General features: G+C 48.1%; 1 protein-coding gene and 1 long non-coding RNA gene across 2 annotated transcripts in view; both read right to left on the minus strand.

The window, feature by feature from the left end:
- The window catches only part of LOC138349978 (potassium voltage-gated channel protein Shab-like), a 588390-nt gene extending 587438 nt beyond the window's left edge, over nt 1–952 (minus strand). The window contains exon 1 of the mRNA XM_069299981.1: nt 752–952. The gene's annotated coding sequence lies outside the window, so the exon portion shown is untranslated. The remainder of the gene's footprint in view (nt 1–751) is intronic.
- A 60-nt stretch (nt 953–1012) lies between these two features.
- LOC138349979 (uncharacterized) overlaps nt 1013–21625 on the minus strand; it is a 64870-nt gene continuing 44257 nt past the window's right edge. The window contains exon 3 of the long non-coding RNA XR_011221949.1: nt 1013–1177. This is a non-coding gene — a long non-coding RNA (uncharacterized lncRNA). The remainder of the gene's footprint in view (nt 1178–21625) is intronic.

Here is a 21625-nt window from a genome sequence, read left to right on the forward strand (position 1 = left end):
CTGCCTGCCTGCCTTCCTGCCTTCCTTCCTTCCTTCCTTCCTTCCTTCCTTCCTTCCTTCCTTCCTTCCTGCCTGCCTTCCTGCCTTCCTTCCTTCCTTCCTTCCTCCCTGCCTGCCTGCCTGCCTTCCTTCCTTCCTTCTCCGCTAACTTTATCAAATTTTATTTTTCTCTTGTGCTTGTTTCCCCCCCTAATTATGTCTCGTGAGCCAGGTATGTTTATTGTATTAGGGTACTGTGATTTACTGTGTACGGTGTTAGGGTACTGTGATTTACTGTGTACGGTGTTAGGGTACTGTGATTTACTGTGTACGGTGTTAGGGTACTGTGATTTACTGTGTACGGTGTTAGGGTACTGTGATTTACTGTGTACGGTGTTAGGGTACTGTGATTTACTGTGTACGGTGTTAGGGTACTGTGATTTACTGTGTACGGTGTTAGGGTACTGTGATTTATTGTGTACGTTGTTAGGGTACTGTGATTTACTAGGACATAGTGAGGGGAGTGGCAGACACAGTGAGGGTATGTGGACCCTCCCCCCCCCCCCTCCCCACCTCCGTCGTTAATTAATATCACTAAGCACAGTCGTGACGAGCTAGTCACGACTGTAACATCCGTGAGGGAGAGAGTATTTACAGGTAAAATATGTGTAAGGATATATATACTAGGCCGGAGGGAGAGATATGAGGCTCCAGGCCTGTAAGGGAAACATTCTGAGACGACCGAGTCACTCTCAGAGAGCACAGTACTTACCGTGAACGGTGCGTGGTACTCGTCTCTCCTCAACCAGCTCTCAGGCAGACGGCGGAGGGTGAGTGGTGCCAGTGTCCACGGCACACAGTCACACTGCCGCCGCTGATGGCACTCAGTAGGGGTGTGTAGGAGGGCGGCTCGTGGTGGTCAAAAGAGGCAGCCCACACCTCGCAGCCTGGGGGGGGGGAGGCAGGCCACACCTCGCAGCCTGGGGGGGGAGGCAGCCCACACCTCGCAGCCTGGGGGGGGGGGGGGAGGCAGGCCACACCTCGCAGCCTGGGGGGGGGAGGCAGCCCACACCTCGCAGCCTGGGGGGGGCAGCCCACACCTCGCAGCCTGGGAGAGAGGCAGCCCACACCTCGCTGCCTGGGAGAGAGGCAGCCCACACCTCGCAGCCTGGGAGAGAGGCAGCCCACACCTCGCAGCCTGGGGGGAGAGAGGAGAACACCGGTCACACACACTATCAACTTACACATAGAGTCTACCACTCTCACTAACCAGAAGGGCTCCACCACCCATATATCACCGGCAGAAGCTCTACGGGTGGAGGAGGCACCCGCCGCGGGATCACTTGTCTCAGTGGTCCCCAGTGTCCAGCCTCTCTTCCGTTAAAGGATATAGGTGCCGGAACTTTCCGACACCCCAGATACTAATCTAGGATGATTGCGTCAACCGCCACATGTACACGGTGACTATTCCTTTGCCTAGCACTTGACAGAAACTCCGTCATCAATCTGGGTTCTTTTGCGTTTGATTATCTTAGATAGAGTTTATTTAATGTTCATAGTAATAGCGAAGAATAAATTCATATGTAAATTAGCATCTACGTCCTTTCAATCGTAAATTAGCATTAACAAATAGTGCCGTAACTATGAGGTGATGAGAGGGGGACGCCGCTCCACGCCGCAACAGTCGCTGAGCACCTGGCGAGAGAGGGGGACGCATCACCGTCCTCTCCATATAGACGCCATATTTGTCCTTATACCTGCAGACTTGTCTCACTCGGAGGTGCAAATAGTGCAGCAGAGTCGGGCCGTTGAACGGATTACCACATGTCAAGCTGTCGCATTCTCCAAGGACGTCTCCCGGTTGTATAATATTTGATTTCCTTGTTACGAGCTCTTAACATTGAAATTTCAACCGGTTACGAGGCATAATTAACAACAACCCCCAGTAAGCCTCTCTCCCCTTGATTAGGTATCATTTCCTGTGTTATAATGCAAATATAGCAGGCTGTAGCAGTTGGTACATTGTATTACCCCGGCAGATCTACTTGGCGACGTGAGAGAAGATTCTACCGGTTCGAACACGTTGGCGTTCTGGGACCAGATTCATGAAGCAGTTACGCAAGCACTTACGAACCTGTACATCTTTTCTCAATCTTTGGCGGCTTTGTTTCCAATTATTAAACAGTTAATGAGCTCCGAAGCACCAGGAGGCTGTTTATAACAATAACAACAGTCGATTGGGAAGTTTTCATGCTTGTAAACTGTTTAATAAAGGTAACCAAAGTCGTCAAAGATTGAGAAAAGATGTACACGTTCGTAAGTACTTGCGTAACTGCTTCGTGAATCTGGCCCCAGGGCTGGAGTACAGGAGGCAGTGACCACGGAGTCAACACTCACTGAGTAACCCCACCTGAGGACCGCTCTCGTGTTAGTGCTGGTCTAGCAGGAAATCTTCAGTCCAGCTAAGCTGAAGTTTATACTAATCAGTTGTAGTGTAGTCTACTAACTCTTTAACTCTCATTTATTTATTAATATCATTATTGAAATTATTATACATGTATATGCAACAGGTAGTTCCAGCATTATTAGTACCCCCCCCCCCCTAAAAGATGTGCAGGGAGAATAAACCAATTAACCTTTGAATTTTTTTACAGTTCACTTCTCTAGCATTTAGTTAAATCAATTATTGAATTTACTATTATATCATAATATATGTTGGAGAGTTTCCCCTCACTTAGGACAGGCTAAATTGTCCATATTATACTTTTATAGCCTGTAGTCCGGTTGTCCCTCGCAGCTTGACCATTAGTCTTGGGGAAAATGAACGCAGATTTCGATACCTAACCCAAACTTTAGATGAATTTGATTTGGCTCAATTATGTACCCACCCATACCCATCCTCTGGATAATGGGCCCCAGGATCACCTTGCGGGTGGTAGTGGACCACATGCCCCATCCTGTGAGTGGTTGTGGACCACATGCCCATCCTGTGAGTGGTTGTGGACCACATGCCCCATCCTGTGAGTGGTTGTGGACCTCTTGCCCATCCTGTGAGTGGTTGTGGACCACATGCCCATCCTGTGAGTGGTTGTGGACCTCTTGCCCATCCTGTGAGTGGTTGTGGACCTCTTGCCCATCCTGTGAGTGGTTGTGGACCACATGCCCATCCTGTGAGTGGTTGTGGACCTCTTGCCCATCCTGTGAGTGGTTGTGGACCTCTTGCCCATCCTGTGAGTGGTTGTGGACCTCTTGCCCATCCTGTGAGTGGTTGTGGACCACATGCCCCATCCTGTGAGTGGTTGTGGACCTCTTGCCCATCCTGTGAGTGGTTGTGGACCTCTTGCCCATCCTGTGAGTGGTTGTGGACCTCTTGCCCATCCTGTGAGTGGTTGTGGACCTCTTGCCCATCCTGTGAGTGGTTGTGGACCTCTTGCCCATCCTGTGAGTGGTTGTGGACCTCTTGCCCATCCTGTGAGTGGTTGTGGACCTCTTGCCCATCCTGTGAGTGGTTGTGGACCTCTTGCCCATCCTGTGAGTGGTTGTGGACCACATGCCCCATCCTGTGAGTGGTTGTGGACCTCTTGCCCATCCTGTGAGTGGTTGTGGACCTCTTGCCCATCCTGTGAGTGGTTGTGGACCACATGCCCATCCTGTGAGTGGTTGTGGACCTCTTGCCCATCCTGTGAGTGGTTGTGGACCACATGCCCATCCTGTGAGTGGTTGTGGACCTCTTGCCCATCCTGTGAGTGGTTGTGGACCTCTTGCCCATCCTGTGAGTGGTTGTGGACCTCTTGCCCATCCTGTGAGTGGTTGTGGACCACATGCCCATCCTGTGAGTGGTTGTGGACCTCTTGCCCATCCTGTGAGTGGTTGTGGACCTCTTGCCCATCCTGTGAGTGGTTGTGGACCTCTTGCCCATCCTGTGAGTGGCTGTGGACCTCTTGCCCATCCTGTGAGTGGTTGTGGACCTCTTGCCCATCCTGTGAGTGGTTGTGGACCTCTTGCCCATCCTGTGAGTGGTTGTGGACCTCTTGCCCATCCTGTGAGTGGTTGTGGACCTCTTGCCCATCCTGTGAGTGGTTGTGGACCACATGCCCCATCCTGTGAGTGGTTGTGGACCTCTTGCCCATCCTGTGAGTGGTTGTGGACCTCTTGCCCATCCTGTGAGTGGTTGTGGACCACATTGCCCATCCTGTGAGTGGTTGTGGACCTCTTGCCCATCCTGTGAGTGGTTGTGGACCACATGCCCATCCTGTGAGTGGTTGTGGACCTCTTGCCCATCCTGTGAGTGGTTGTGGACCTCTTGCCCATCCTGTGAGTGGTTGTGGACCTCTTGCCCATCCTGTGAGTGGTTGTGGACCACATGCCCATCCTGTGAGTGGTTGTGGACCTCTTGCCCATCCTGTGAGTGGTTGTGGACCTCTTGCCCATCCTGTGAGTGGTTGTGGACCTCTTGCCCATCCTGTGAGTGGCTGTGGACCTCTTGCCCATCCTGTGAGTGGTTGTGGACCTCTTGCCCATCCTGTGAGTGGTTGTGGACCTCTTGCCCATCCTGTGAGTGGTTGTGGACCACATGCCCATCCTGTGAGTGGTTGTGGACCTCTTGCCCATCCTGTGAGTGGTTGTGGACCTCTTGCCCATCCTGTGAGTGGTTGTGGACCTCTTGCCCATCCTGTGAGTGGCTGTGGACCTCTTGCCCATCCTGTGAGTGGTTGTGGACCTCTTGCCCATCCTGTGAGTGGTTGTGGACCTCTTGCCCATCCTGTGAGTGGTTGTGGACCTCTTGCCCATCCTGTGAGTGGCTGTGGACCTCTTGCCCATCCTGTGAGTGGTTGTGGACCTCTTGCCCATCCTGTGAGTGGTTGTGGACCTCTTGCCCATCCTGTGAGTGGTTGTGGACCTCTTGCCCATCCTGTGAGTGGTTGTGGACCTCTTGCCCATCCTGTGAGTGGTTGTGGACCTCTTGCCCATCCTGTGAGTGGTTGTGGACCACATGCCCATCCTGTGAGTGGTTGTGGACCTCTTGCCCATCCTGTGAGTGGTTGTGGACCTCTTGCCCATCCTGTGAGTGGTTGTGGACCTCTTGCCCATCCTGTGAGTGGCTGTGGACCTCTTGCCCATCCTGTGAGTGGTTGTGGACCTCTTGCCCATCCTGTGAGTGGTTGTGGACCTCTTGCCCATCCTGTGAGTGGTTGTGGACCACATGCCCATCCTGTGAGTGGTTGTGGACCTCTTGCCCATCCTGTGAGTGGTTGTGGACCTCTTGCCCATCCTGTGAGTGGTTGTGGACCTCTTGCCCATCCTGTGAGTGGCTGTGGACCTCTTGCCCATCCTGTGAGTGGTTGTGGACCTCTTGCCCATCCTGTGAGTGGTTGTGGACCACATGCCCATCCTGTGAGTGGCTGTGGACCTCTTGCCCATCCTGTGAGTGGTTGTGGACCTCTTGCCCATCCTGTGAGTGGTTGTGGACCTCTTGCCCATCCTGTGAGTGGTTGTGGACCACATGCCCATCCTGTGAGTGGTTGTGGACCTCTTGCCCATCCTGTGAGTGGTTGTGGACCTCTTGCCCATCCTGTGAGTGGTTGTGGACCTCTTGCCCATCCTGTGAGTGGCTGTGGACCTCTTGCCCATCCTGTGAGTGGTTGTGGACCTCTTGCCCATCCTGTGAGTGGTTGTGGACCTCTTGCCCATCCTGTGAGTGGTTGTGGACCTCTTGCCCATCCTGTGAGTGGTTGTGGACCTCTTGCCCATCCTGTGAGTGGTTGTGGACCACATGCCCCATCCTGTGAGTGGTTGTGGACCACATGCCCATCCTGTGAGTGGTTGTGGACCTCTTGCCCATCCTGTGAGTGGTTGTGGACCACATGCCCCATCCTGTGAGTGGTTGTGGACCACATGCCCATCCTGTGAGTGGTTGTGGACCTCTTGCCCATCCTGTGAGTGGTTGTGGACCACATGCCCATCCTGTGAGTGGTTGTGGACCTCTTGCCCATCCTGTGAGTGGTTGTGGACCACATGCCCATCCTGTGAGTGGTTGTGGAGCTCTTGCCCATCCTGTGAGTGGCAGAGGAAAGTGTACAGACACATCACAGGTTCACACACTCAACCCCCAAATTCATTTAGCTAAGCAAGTTAGCCGTGATAAACAAGTTACTTATGTTAGGCCGCCAGGTAAATTAATTAACTAATGATTGACTCAGGAGCTGCAAACACAACACACTCAAGAGACGCCGTCCTTCTGGCCGGATGCAGAATGAAGCTCTCTATCCGGCTCTTAAGACACACTCAACACCCTATATCATGAGTTCATCTCTATATGTTCAAGACACTCAACACCCTATATCATGAGTTCATCTCTATATGTTCAAGACACTCAACACCCTATATCATGAGTTCATCTCTATATGTTCAAGATAATCACAGAGCAAAATCTGGAAATCTGTCTTCATAATTAAGCAATTTGTGATGTATGCCAAGTATTTTCTGAGAAGAATATATTTTTCTCAGATCTGACGATTTGTTTTATATATCTGACGGCAAATGCTGCTATATTCCGTTTGATTTTAGGCGAGTGATAGCAAAGCTGCTTCAATACATTCGATTTGCAGCTTGAAACGCCTGCCTGCCTTCTGCTAATAGAAAATCACCAACATGGGGAGTCATCACTACTGAGACAAGTGGCTTCACATCATGCTGGGGCAGTTTCCAGACATATTGGGCTGTCTTAGCTGGTTTGTTTGTGAGTGTTAGAGGAGGCTGATACGAGTGCTGAACTGTGAAAGAAGCCCACTTGGTTATGCAGTGAGATTTCATGACCAGCTTATCAGATGCTGAGAATCTAACTACATCACGACGTGGTCAAATTGAATGCCACCTGGGATTCAAATGAATCCTCTAGGGTTTCCTAGAGGATTCCGATCTTAGAGAAATCCTATTGGGGTTTCCTTTTGAACATGTAGTGGTGTAGTGGCCTAAAGGGTGCACGTGGCAATAACCAGAGCATAGGTTCGAATCCAGCTCATGACACGTACTGATTTTCTCACTGATACATAGCGTTAATATCCTTTCTTTGGGTAAAATTCTGAGTATTGGTTCCACGAAATACAAACCTAAGACCATGGCCAGGTATGTGAGGGTGGGGGGCCACTCTCCAAGACCATGGCCAGGTATGTGAGGGTGGGGGCCACTCTCCAGGACCATGACCAGGTATGTGAGGGTTTGGGCCACTCTCCAGGACCATGGCCAGGTATGTGAGGGTGGGGGCCACTCTCCAGGACCATGACCAGGTATGTGAGGGTTTGGGCCACTCTCCAGGACCATGGCCAGGTATGTGAGGGTTTGGGCCACTCTCCAGGACCATGGCCAGGTATGTGAGGGTGGGGGCCACTCTCCAGGACCATGACCAGGTATGTGAGGGTGGGGGGCCACTCTCCAGGACCATGGCCAGGTATGTGAGGGTGGGGGCCACTCTCCAGGACCATGGCCAAGTATGTGAGGGTGGGGGCCACTCTCCAGGACCATGGCCAGGTATGTGAGGGTGGGGGCCACTCTCCAGGACCATGGCCATGTATGTGAGGGTGGGCCCACAGGTTCTCACATGTTTACTTCTGGAGACAAGGCGACCATTCGCCACCCCGGCCCTCGTCGTCGTCCACGTCAACACGGCCCACCTTCCCTACACCTCACTCTCTCAACCATAAACTTACATATCCAAAATATCACAGAGAAACAGACGAGAAGAATGAACGCCAAACATTAAGGATCAATAGATAATAAAAACACGTAATTACAACAACTGAGTTAGTTTAGTTCATTTATTATGCACCCCATACCCATCTTGTGGGCAGTAGTGGAAAGGGTTACAGAGGCACATAATGGGCTCAGGGACTGAACCCCACAATTTATTTAGCTAAGCAAGTTACAGTCTAGGTGAACTAGTTACAAAATTCAGTATAAGTCGTCACATCAACAATGGGTTCGAGATCGACCACAAGTACAGTTTCTAAATTAAGCAACTGACATATGTGGAGAGCTTGTGTCACAATTGATATGTTTGTCCTGCACACCGCCCCCCATCCAGTGGGCACCGGTGGATAGGTTACAATCACTTAGTTGCTACCTACAGTTAGCAAACTGGGGATATTTGGCTAAAATTTCTGGTAGCAGATTATTTTGAATGAAATATTGACACATCGCTGGAACATTGGTTATAGAATTGTCTCTAAATTCACGTATCTTTTCGCACTCCATCACATAGTGACGGAGGGTGTGCGAATAATTTTGTTGACACAGTTTACATTTGGTCAGGTCTACATCAGCAGATAATGAGAATTCCCAAAGATACTTGTAACCAAGTCTAAGCCGAGCAGTAGTAACATCTAGAAGTCTGCTGATTTTATTGGATGATCCATAGATGTGTGGCTCCTCTTGCATGATAGTATGATGATAGATGGAATTACTGGTGTCAATTTCACTTTGCCTCAGATCTACAAATTATTAAGGATGGTAACAGAGTCCATTTCATGTGGTCTCCATCTCATGTTGGCCTCCGAATTCATGATAGAGCTGATAAGTTAGCCAAAGAATCTGCCTTTAAAGGAGCCGTTGAGTGTAACCTTGTATTGTCAATGAGCAATCTGAGAGCAGCAGTACACCGAGAACTACAACAACTGAACCGCACATTTACTTGGTATACAGAATATTTCAGAGGGAAACCCGCACTAAAATTATAGTGTTGGTGCGCGTTTCGCGGGAAGAAGGGCTACAAGAGCCACCAGCAGGCCACGCAGGCGCAGGTGGACCTACACGTAGAATGTGAGAGGATTTATACTGCCCCTTCAGGGACGCCCTGGCGCGCTACAGGTACAATGTGAGTGTTTACACTCCCCCTCCAGGGACGCCACCAGGAGCATACATATGCAGAGCGAGGCGGACTATGGGAGCAGTGGTGGTGGGAGGGCGGCGGACTGTGGGAGTGGCGGCGGACTGTGGGAGCGGTGGTGGGAGGGCGGCGTCGACCGCGCGGGGGTGTGGCAGCAGCTACTCTAAAGGGGACGTGATCAACAGCTCTCTCTAAGACGCTCCCACCACAGGCGAAGGTATAGGAGACGGCACAGGTGGAGACGCTCCCACTACATAGTGACAGGTGTGGTAGAGGTACTCCCTGGTGTACTCCCCCTGGTGTACTACCACTGGTGTACCTCCCCTGGTGCACTCCCCCTGGTGTACTCTCCTGGTGTACTCCCCTGGTGTACTACCACTGGTGTACCTCCCCTCGTGTACTCCCCTGATGTACTTCCCCGGTGTACTCCCCGGTGTACTCCCCTGGTGTACTCCCCCGGTGTACTCCCCCGGTGTACTACCACTGGTGTACCTCCCCTCGTGTACTCCCCCTGGTGTACTCCCCCGGTGTACTCCCCCGGTGTACTCCCCTGGTGTACTCCCCTGGTGTACTCCCCCGGTGTACCCCCCTGGTGTACTCCCCTGGTGTACTCCCCCGGTGTACTCCCCCGGTGTACTCCCCCGGTGTACTCCCCTGGTGTACTCCCCTGGTGTACTCCCCCGGTGTACTCCCCGGTGTACTCCCCCCGGTGTACTCCCCCGATGTACTCCCCTGGTGTACTCCCCCGGTGTACTCCCCGGTGTACTCCCCCTTGTGTACTCCCCTGGTGTACTCCCCCGGTGTACTCCCCCGGTGTACTCCCCCGGTGTACTCCCCTGGTGTACTCCCCTGGTGTACTCCCCCGGTGTACTCCCCGGTGTACTCCCCCCGGTGTACTCCCCCGGTGTACTCCCCTGGTGTGCTTCCCCTGGTGTACTCCCCCTGGAGTCGTGTAGAGCTTCACTAAAGAAACTCATGCCAATAATAATTTGGTAGAGAGCTTAATAAAATCTTCAATATTATTCACAAGCGACATTACAAGCGTCTCCAGAACACACAAACGGGGTCACCATACATTACAAGTGTCTCCAGAACACACAAACGGGGTCGCCATACATTACAAGTGTCTCCAGAACACACAAACGGGGTCGCCATACATTACAAGTGTCTCCAGAACACACAAACGGGGCCGCCATACATTACAAGTGTCTCCAGAACACACAAACGGGGTCGCCATACATTACAAGTGTCTCCAGAACACACAAACGGGGTCGCCATACATTACAAGTGTCTCCAGAACACACAAACGAGGGCACCTGCACGCCACAGTACTCTACACTCTGGTGATGGTATAGATTTTTCACCGCGGGCCTCTGGTGGCGCCACCTGTGAGGGGCTGTAGCTCAATTGGAACCCGGAGCGCTCTCTCTCTCCCCTGGAGGCTTATCCCTCTACCACTGGTCATTCTCCTTCCCTGACCCCGGGGGGGACTGTCTCCTTCACTGCGAGGGTCCATGGCGGATATTACCATGGCATTTGGTGGTCGTGCATGACTACACAACAGGGGGTGGCCACGACCATACGAGGCAATTAGGGGTCATATGCGACTAGATAAACAATGGGAAATACTGTAGCTTTGTGGACTCGGTACATATTTAATTGTTGTGGCTCACTTATCACCTGGTTAATTATTTCTCTGACATCTTGAGCCACTCAAGGCACTCTTTCCTGTCTTTCCCTTCGTTGTTGTCTCCTCTGGCGTTTTCTGTATTCCAGCTATTGTTTACTTCTTAACTTCCACCTAACATTCTCATTCTCACTCTCACTCTCACTCTCACTCTCTCACTCTCACTCTCACTCTCACTCTCTCACTCTCTCTCTCTCTCTCACTCTCACTCTCTCACTCTCACTCTCACTCTCACTCTCTCACTCTCTCTCTCTCTCTCTCTCTCTCTCTCTCTCTCTCTCTCTCTCTCTCTCTCTCTCTCTCTCTCTCTCTCTCTCTCTCTCTCTCTCTCTCTCTTTTGTAGCGAGTAAACTTATACTCGCTCCATTATCTCATCATCTTAATGGCATAACTAATTACACAAGCTATAATACTATCCCTATTTACAGGCAACGGTTTTCCACTCTCCTATCTTATTGTGAGGTGTAGTAACCGTATATAAGCAAGCGATTTGAGAATAGCAATCACAGTAGATCTTGACCACCTCACAGACGGGGGAGACATCTCCCGCCAACACATCACAAGGAGCAGTGTGGTCACAATGCGACCCAAACGTCTTAAGCTCAGAGCGACTCCACTTGACGGTCATGCTATCGGGAGAAGCAATACTCTAAAGGTCGTGAAGGACGTTACTGGCCTCGAACCCGCTGACATTAGTCAGGAAGGTGAAGATATCGTTCTCTTCTTTTCACGTGAAGAGGAGCTAGAAAAACTCCTCACTAACGATGCCATTCTTCACAAAGAGCACCACCTACATCCTTACTTCCCACGTCAGTTCCTGGCCGGAAGAACTGTTTTTACCAGCAGGACCAGCCAGTGGATCGGTGAGCGACCTCAACATCATGTCATGGACAATACCGAGGACGAAATCCAAACCTATCGGTATTCAACCTAGAGTTCTGCAACACCGACAAAACATCAATGAAGATTACGTTCACCACCATAGTTGCGGCCACCCAGGCTGCCACACAAGGATTCTACTGCTTCGGTCTAAAAATACCACCCCACCAAATAAAAAGGGAACGATACCATGAGATCCAGCAGTGCTTTAAGTGCTACGAGCTCTCCCACCCGACCAACAAGTGTCAGCACCCTGTCCAGAAGTGCAGCCTGTGCGCACTGGACCATCACTACTCCATATGCAAGGCAACAGTCCATCGCTGCTTGCTCTGTGATGGTAATCACCCCACAATTTCCTACCGCTGCCCCCGCAGACAGGAAAGCATCAAGGCCCAGGTTGAAGTTAAGAGAAACAACCCTTCTACCTCCTCGACCAGAGCCCCAAGCGTTCAACCCACCACCTTAGCTCTCACTAATCGACCAGAAGACTTTCCGGTCTTACCAACATGTGGCTCCTTCCAGCAGGCGACACAGCCTTCTCATTGGGGACCCAAGGTCCCACAGGCTCCTTCACAGCCCCCTGCATCACGTGCAGGCATTATCCCTGGTCTTATTAGACTAGCGGAAAGGCTTGCAGGACCAGACAACCAGCGCTTTGTCAGTGAACTAAACGCATTATACATAGACAATGGCCTGGCCCCCATCATAGCCACTAGCGTAAATCTCACTGCCTCCTCTACCACCAGGACGACCATGTGGTCAACTTCAACACCGACTCCAGAACCACCCAAGACGCGGGCGGCACAAACAGAGGTAATTCCTTCTCCAGCTCCCAACACTCCTACCATCACTATCTCAGCAGGCGCGCTAGCAGACGTGCTGTCTACAAACGATAACAGCACCACCAGCGCTCCTGAAATAGCTACAACCACCAATCAACGACACCTAAACCTACCTAAGGCTGCGAGGCGAAAGACAAAAACGCCCACTACGGAGGTTACGGACTCCTCAGACGAGGAAATCATAGTAGGAGCTCCACCGCTGCATCTCCACAAATATGACACCTACACGGTTCAAGACTTCCTCATGGAGGCCACGTCACCAAACTCCAACGACAGCACTGCTCAGCCAAAGTCGCAGGCAAAGAAAAAACGGAAAACCTAGAGGTCTACACTAATCCCACCAGCTCCATAACTGGTATAGCCAGCCCTCCAGGCTGAAAACCATCATGAAGACCCCCATCCATCACCAGATCTCTAGTATCAGCCACTGATACAGATAATGGCTCTAAAGAGCCTCCACATACAGGCTCACCATAGCCCGGGCTACTGGAACTATTGTTCTGAGTAGCTGAATCTAAAACAACAACAACAACAGAATAACAATCCAGTACAATTTCCAGTCAAGAATGTAGCACTCGGCGTAGGCAGTTCTAATCGACCCCAAGACGCTACAGCTTCGACACAGAACACACAGCGGACTAGGACCGCATCGAGCTACAACGCTCTCCCACATAGAGCTCCGCGACTCCGGCTACACTCAGCTCTCTGCTCTGTCTCAACGTCTACGACACTGCTGTATCCAGGACTACTAAATAAATATGAAACTCACTAAACACTGTGTATCTAATCTACCCAACTACGTAACATAACCGTACGTTACACGCTCGCTCACTCACTCACTCACTCACTCACTCTCTCTCTCTCTCTCTCTCTCTCTCTCTCTCTCTCTCTCTCTCTCTCTCTCTCTCTCTCTCTCTCTCTCTCTCTCTCTCTCTCTCTCTCTCTCTCTCTTTAGAGATTAGATGCTGGAGATTAGATGATGCTTGTTAGAAAAATACTGTGAACATAGAGGGGAATTGTTTTATTGTAGATGAAATCCTAAATGATCATTTTGCATTACAAATAGAAACTAGACAAAAAAGAATTGCCCGGTTTCCGAGAAAAATGCTAGCGTTTAGTGAGGCAGAATTACAGGGAGTCTTGTTTGTCATATTAAGCCTTAGTGTGATGCTTATACCCCAGTAACGGCTGAACCGTTTTACGAAGACATAATTAAAGAGACAGATGTATTTAACACGATATCAAATAAAAGAACACCCAGTATAACCCCCCCCCCCCCCCCCCTGAGGAAAGAACAGGCTTCTAATTGTCTCCCGCCATGGGAAAGCTTATGTTATGGGCTTGAAGCTTTACACACACAAGCTTCCCCTGCAATTACACACAACAGAAAACGGGATGTTAAGAGACGGGTCCAGATTACTGGGCGCCAACTTAAGCTCTTTGAATCATCATAAATTTGAAGCTTTAAAAACAATTTACGAGAGACTTTACTGGATGGTAAATAAGCCGTAAATCCTGGAGGAACCGACCGTGTTGTGCACAGCCTTAACTGTCTCCCCCCCACCCCCAGCACCAGTGGTCTGGTGTCTGTACCTGGGGTACACCTGGGGTACACCTGGGGTACACAATACAACAGGCTTACAGCGGCCCTCAGCCCCATATACCCACCACAGCCCGGGTGCTCGGACACTTACCATAGGAACTTGTATAATTGTTTCTTGAAGACGCGGTCTCGAAGTCCAGCGGTGTGTGTTGGGAGGGCGGGTGCCGCCTAGCGCACCCCGCCATCCTCTTGCTCCAAGCCGCCCCTACCCTCCTGTCATCACAGCCTCGCCCCATCCCCCCATCATCACCCCCATCCTCCGCTAATCGTCGCCCCATTCTCCACTAATGATAGAAGTTATGACAACTATCTGGTCCAATACACACAGAGATAACACTAACGTGATGCATCAAATGAACACATCCACAACGGTCCAACGTTCAAAAAATAGACTGATGGGCCCCCCTCCAAAAAAAAGTTCACTTCTGTATTACTGAATTCGTCCCAATGACAAACTCCAAACTTGAAAAAGTAACTAAAGAGCCTATAATCTGTTCAAACAATTTTAGATCTATTATATGCGATGTTAGGCCTGGTTCCCGTACATATATGTGAAACACCAGGCCTACGGGTGTTTAAATTTGGGGTCCGGCAGTTGTCGACCAGCTGCTGACCAAATATATAGCACAAAACGTGAACATTGCTGCTTGCAACAGACCTTGCAGTATTGAACGTTTGACCTAACACCTACAGCAAGCGCTATCATGCCTGCTGTAGCATGATAGCTGTAGCATGATATCCTTCGCAGTATCAGGCCAGAAAGATACTTCACAAGAGATCAGAAGTACTTAGTTAACGAGTTAACACACGCGGCTCTCAACCGAACTGTCCCAGGTACCATTCCTGCTGCACAACAGAGAAGTTTAGGCAACTTCTCCTTTCACCTGATACCTCTGCTCACACAGGAGTAAATAAGCACCGGAGACTTAATCAGCTGTTGTGGGATGCATCCTCAAGAGTTTCAGTGCTTCGCCACGGCAAGTGGGGGCCTCGGTAAATGAACAGTCTTCCTGTCCCCATCAAGGAAAATTTATATATATATATATATATATATATATATATATATATATATATATATATATATATATATATATATTATATATTTATAATATATATATATTAGGTCAGACATACACAAGTTTGGGTGAATGTAAATAGACACTACCTCGTATGGACCAATAGACACTACCTCGTATGGACCAATAGACACTACCTCGTATGGACCAATAGACACTACCTCGTATGGACCAATAGACACTACCTCGTATGGACCAATAGGACCTACCTCGTATGGACCAACAGGCACTACCTCGTATGGACCAATAGACACTACCTCGTATGGACCAATAGACACTACCTCGTATGGACCAATAGGACCTACCTCGTATGGACCAACAGGCACTACCTCGTATGGACACTTCTACAGTCTCCATAATTCCTACATTCTCATATATTCCTAAGAGCTATTTGTGGTAGTGGACAGTTGAGACGAAGGCCATCTTGGCTACTGTCACCCCGGCGGATGCCAAGGAGGCTGGCCAGCCACACACAAAACAAGTCACTTAACATGCCAGCAAGTATATGTAAGTCTTCTCTGGGTCATTTACAGTTAAGATGTACATGGCTACCACAATGGAGGTTTACAGAAATATACTAGGCAGCTCGGTAAACCCGAACTTCACTTTGGTATTCTTTTCATGGGGTGGGGAGAGGGATACTTTAGTTTACGTTACGTATGTTAGGTAGAGGTAGTTAGATGTGGTTAGTTAAGTACTGAATAGTCTAATCAGATAAGGTTAAATTAGGTGTATAGCTGGTAGGCCAAGGAGGTTGAGCTGAGTTTGGTGTGGTGTCTTAGTGTTGGTGTGGTTAGATATGGTAAGGTTAGGTTAGGGTAAATGTGGTTAGATTAGGTCAAGTTAGGTCAGGTGTATTTAGGTTATGTGTAGTAACCATTTGTAATATGAGGGTAGTGGTGGTGGTGAGGGTAGTGGTGGTGGTGGTAGAGCCAGACACATGGTGAGTGTGGTAGGGTAGAGGGGACCACCACCACCACCACCACACATTACTGGGATTACCACCGTGCTCGAGGCCAGGGTACACCTTCACCCACACGCAGGCAACTGTAACGAAGCTACCTAAGGAACGCTGACACATGTACCCGGAGCTACCTAAAGAACGCAGGTACATGTTTATTTTATCTTATTTTATATATATATATATATATATATATATATATATATATATATATATATATATATATATATATATATATATATATATATATATATATATATATATATATATACATATATCTGTTTGGTCAACAGATACAAGAAGGTACATTGGATTTGTGAGGATACATAGCATGAAGTTTACAATCTTGTAAAGCCACTAGTACGCGCAGCGTTTCGGGCAAGTCCATAATCTAACAGATAATTTTAAGTAGGTAAATTGTAGCAAAATTTATAAAATGATAACAGGTACTTTGCAAGAAAAAAAATGAGATTAGAGAGATTAGTAGGCATATTAAAGCACATCGGTAGCTCTGATTGATTGCACTGACAGCTTGATTGGTAATTTAACAACGATTAATAGGCATAATACAGCATATTGATAGCACATATAAGAAGACAGCAATGATCACAATGGTAAAGTTGTTTGGATTAGGTACATGTAGAATGGGAAATTGGGTAGTACTAGATACAGTGTAATTTTTTAATGTTATTATTCTGATAGCAGATTTTTGCTGGGCGATGATGGACTTGAGGTGGTTTGCAGTGGTTGAACCCCATGCACGGATACCATAATTAAGATAGGGATAGATTACTGCATAATATAGTGAGAGGAGAGCAAAGTTATAACATAATTTCTGATTTTGGAGAGTATACCAACTGTTTTAGAGACTTTCTTAATTATGTGTTTTATGTGGGTGCTGAAGTTGAGTCTCTTCTCTAGGAATAGTCCAAGAAACTTTCCATCTTTTTATTTCTGATGATGATTTTACTCACCACAAGCGTGACAGCGAGGGCGTCACGCAAGGCTCACAGGGCGGCATAACCAACACGCTGCCACAATAACGTTCCCAAAACAAACAGCAAAATTATCAGTTTATTTCAGTACACAGAGCAGTAATGTGTGTGTGTGTGTGTGTGTGTGTGTGTGTGTGTGTGTGTACTCACCTAATTGTACTCACCTAATTGTGCTTGCGGGGGTTGAGCTCTGGCTCAACCCCCGCAACTCTGTGTGTGTGTGTGTGTGTGTGTGTGTGTGTGTGTGTGTGTGTGTGTGTGTGTGTGTGTGTGTGTGTGTGTGTGTGCGTGTGTGTGTGTGCGTGCGTGCGTGCAATCGTGCTGTTTATCTCGACGCGCCACACAAACCCACATCTACAACGCACATTTCACATAATAATAATATTACGGCTGGCTAACTGCTGACCTTCCCCAGGATACATCCCACAACAGTTACTTAACTATACCTATTTACTCAGAGGCTATATCACAAGACACCAACACAAGACAGAACACGAAACAATGGGTATAAATTGGATAAGAACATAAGAACAAAGGCAACTGCAGAAGGCCTATTGGCCCATACGAGGCAGCTCCTATTTATAACCACCCAATCCCACTCATATACATGTCCAACCCGCGCTTGAAACAATCGAGGGACCCCACCTCCACAATGTTACGCGGCAATTGGTTCCACAAATCAACAACCCTGTTACTGAACCAGTATTTACCCAAGTCTTTCCTAAATCTAAACTTATCCAATTTATACCCATTGTTTCGTGTTCTGTCTTGTGTTGATACTTTTAATACCCTATTAATATCCCCTTTGTTATGGCCATTCACCCACTTGTAAACCTCTATCATGTCACCCCTAACTCTTCACCTTTCCAGTGAATGCAACTTAAGCTTTGTTAATCTTTCTTCATATGAAAGGTTTCTAATTTGGGAAATTAACTTAGTCATCCTACGCTGGACACGTTCAAGTGAATTTATATCCATTCTATAATATGGCGACCAAAACTGAACTGCATAATCTAAATGGGGCCTAACTAGAGCAAGATATAGCTTAAGAACCACACCAGGTGTCTTGTTACTAACGCTTCGATTAATAAATCCAAGTGTCCTATTTGCCTTATTACGAACATTCATGCATTGATCCTTTTGTTTTAAATTCTTACTAATCATAACTCCCAGATCCCTTTCACAATCCGACTTCGCAATCTCAACACCATCTAGCTCGTATCTTGTAACTCTATCATCATTACCTAACCTCAGAACTTTACATTTATCAGCATTAAACTGCATCTGCCAATCCTTTGACCATTTCAAAACCCTATTTAGATAAACTTGAAGTGATAGCGAGTCTTCTTCCGTGTTAATTTCCTTACCGATTTTTGTATCATCGGCAAATTTGCAAATGTTGCTACTCAAACCTGAATCTAAATCATTTATATATATTATAAACAACAGAGGTCCCAGGACAGAGCCTTGAGACACTCCACTTACAACATTTTCCCACTCTGACTTAACTCCATTTATACTAACTCTGTTTCCTTTGGTATAGCCATGTCCTAATCCAGCTTAATATAGCACCTCCAATACCATGAGCCTCTATCTTTTTAATCAGTCTTTCATGTGGCACTGTATCAAAAGCTTTGCTAAAGTCAAGGTACACAACATCACAATCCTTACCACTATCAACTGCCTCAACTATGCTGGAATAAAAAGATAGCAAATTTGTTAAACATGAACGGCATTTGTAAAACCATGTTGCGACTCAATTATTAATTTGTGTTTTTCAAGATGAAGACGAATTTTATTTGCAATTATCGATTCAAGTAACTTTCTTCATTAACATATATAAAACAAAGCAGACGTACGCACATATACACACGAGGGACAGGAGGGGATGAGATGGGTGAGGCCCCGACATGATTCACTGGGATATATGGGATGCACTCTGTCAGTGCAAGAGAAGTGAGCAATGATTGAGTTACAAAGGGTGACACGTAGCAGCAAGAGGGGTAAGGAGAGTCATTTCAATAGGTGACCGACAGCTGATGGCTCTACCTGGCTCGCTCCTTGCAGGTCTGCGTTATTTCCTGATGATCAAAGTAGTTGAGCACCGTTCCTTCTCTCGGATCTATCCCAGCTGCATATCCTCATGTGCTGCTCTATAGTCACACTGGCTGAGTGCTCTCTCATATAATTGCCTCACCTCGCCCTGCAAGCACGCGTGTGCGTGTGCACTCACACCTACGAGCACACGCACAAATGCCCTTCATGGAATGTTTCAATTATTATAATGGAGGCCGGCGCATGGGCTAGGCTAGCCCCGACCTGTGCCGTACCTGGCCACGCTCTCATCCACATTATAAGCTGCCGTATTTTTAGAGATGTTCAACGTGTGAGTGGAATTGTTTGCAGCAAGTCTTTGAAGGCGGGTTCTTTCTCTTGTATCATGAGGTGGCGAAGGTTTCTTACCCCTGTATAGTCTTAGCCGGTGTGTGGTCTGGCTGACGCCTCATGTCGTGACGCCTCTAGCACATGTCTAGCCCCAACAGGGAGCGTCACAGCCCCAACAGGGTGCGTCACAGCCCCAACAGGGAGCGTCACAGTCCCAACAGGGAGCGTCACAGTCCCAACAGGGTGCGTAACAATCCCCACAGGGAGCGTCACAGCCCCAACAGGGAGCGTCACAGCCCCAACAGGGTTCGTCACAGCCCCAACAGACAACGTCGTAAACACATACATGTAATGTATGTGTTTACAATATACCCCACAACAGTGCAACAACCTAACCACAACGTAGCGTTGACACCTATTACGTCGAAGCAATGGTATGACAATGTAGCCACAATGGCGTGATAACCAGACCAGAAAGTTGTAACAACGCAGACACAACATTGCAGCAACGTAATCACAAAGGTGACCCAAAAAATAACTGCAACGTGGTGACATTGTAACCTCACCGCTGTAACAGCGTTGCAGCAATGTGGCCAGAAGGTTGTGATAACGTCAACATAATGTTCAGACACGTATGATGCTGAAACCACAATGTTATGACAATATAACCACAGCGTTGTGACAATATAGCCACAACTTCCAAATAACATCAGCACAATGTTGCAACAAGATAATCACAACATTGTGACAACACAACCACAACGTTGTGACAGCATAACCACAACGTTGTGACAACATAACCACAACGTTGTGACAGCATAACCACAACGTTGTGACAACATAACCACAACGTTGTGACAGCATAACCACAACGTTGTGGCAACATAATTACAACGGTGTGACATGATCACAACGTTGTGACAACACAACCACAACGTTGTGGCAACATAGCACAACTTTTCTCACAACATAACCACAACGTTGTGACACCATAATCACAACGTTGTGACAACGAAACTACAATGTTGTAGTTTGTGTCACGGGCAAGTTTGTAGCATGGATCTAGGCACCTGTTGTGGGATGCATCCATCCCATCCATGACAACACAAAACCATTCCATCATAAAGCTTCACGAATCCAAGATAGAGTTACAGAAATCCTCACATTCTCGACAAATATTAAAGTGACATTCATCAGCAGATATTGATGCCATGTAAATTGATGCTTGAGTATATTTGGCCGATATTAAAGACCATATGTGATATATATGTATATATATATATATATATATATATATATATATATATATATATATATATATATATATATATATATATATATATATATATATATATATATATTATCGATATCATCAGGCACTCTTACTCTTATCTTTCTTATCACTGCTGGTGCCTCTCACTATAGTACCTCCCCCCTACTCCCACCATCACTGTCCCTCACTATAACCTCCCCACCATCACTGTCCCTCACTTGGGCCTAACCTAACCCAACCCAACCAAGCCTAACCTAGCCCAACCCAACCAAGCCTAACCTAGCCCAACCCATCCTAGCCTAACTTGACACAACCCATCCTAACCTAACTTAGCCCAACCCATCCTAGCTTAACCTAGCCCAACCCATCCTAGCTTAACCTAGCCCAACCCATCCTAGCCTAACTTAGCCCAACCCATCCTAGCCTAACCTAGCCCAACCCATCCTAGCCTAACTTAGCCCAACCCATCCTAGCCTAACCTAGCCCAACCCATCCTAGCCTAACCTAGCCCAACCCAACCTAGCCTAACTTAGCCCAACCCATCCTAGCCTAACTTAGCCCAACCCATCCTAGCTTAACCTAGCCCAACCCATCCTAGCTTAACCTAGCCCAACCCATCCTAGCCTAACTTAGCCCAACCCATCCTAGCTTAACCTAGCCCAACCCATCCTAGCTTAACCTAGCCCAACCCATCCTAGCCTAACTTAGCCCAACCCAACCTAGCCTAACTTAGCCCAACCCATCCTAGCCTAACTTAGCCCAACCCATCCTAGCTTAACCTAGCCCAACCCATCCTAGCTTAACCTAGCCCAACCCATCCTAGCCTAACTTAGCCCAACCCATCCTAGCTTAACCTAGCCCAACCCATCCTAGCTTAACCTAGCCCAACCCATCCTAGCCTAACTTAGCCCAACCCAACCTAGCCTAACTTAGCCCAACCCAACCTAGCCTAACTTAGCCCAACCCATCCTAGCCTAACCTAGCCCAACCCAACCTAGCCTTACCTAGCCCAACCCAACCTAGCCTAACTTAGCCCAACCCATCCTAGCTTAACCTAGCCCAAC

This window comes from Procambarus clarkii, chromosome 43 (genome assembly GCF_040958095.1).
Source record: "Procambarus clarkii isolate CNS0578487 chromosome 43, FALCON_Pclarkii_2.0, whole genome shotgun sequence".
Lineage (NCBI taxonomy): Eukaryota > Metazoa > Arthropoda > Malacostraca > Decapoda > Cambaridae > Procambarus > Procambarus clarkii.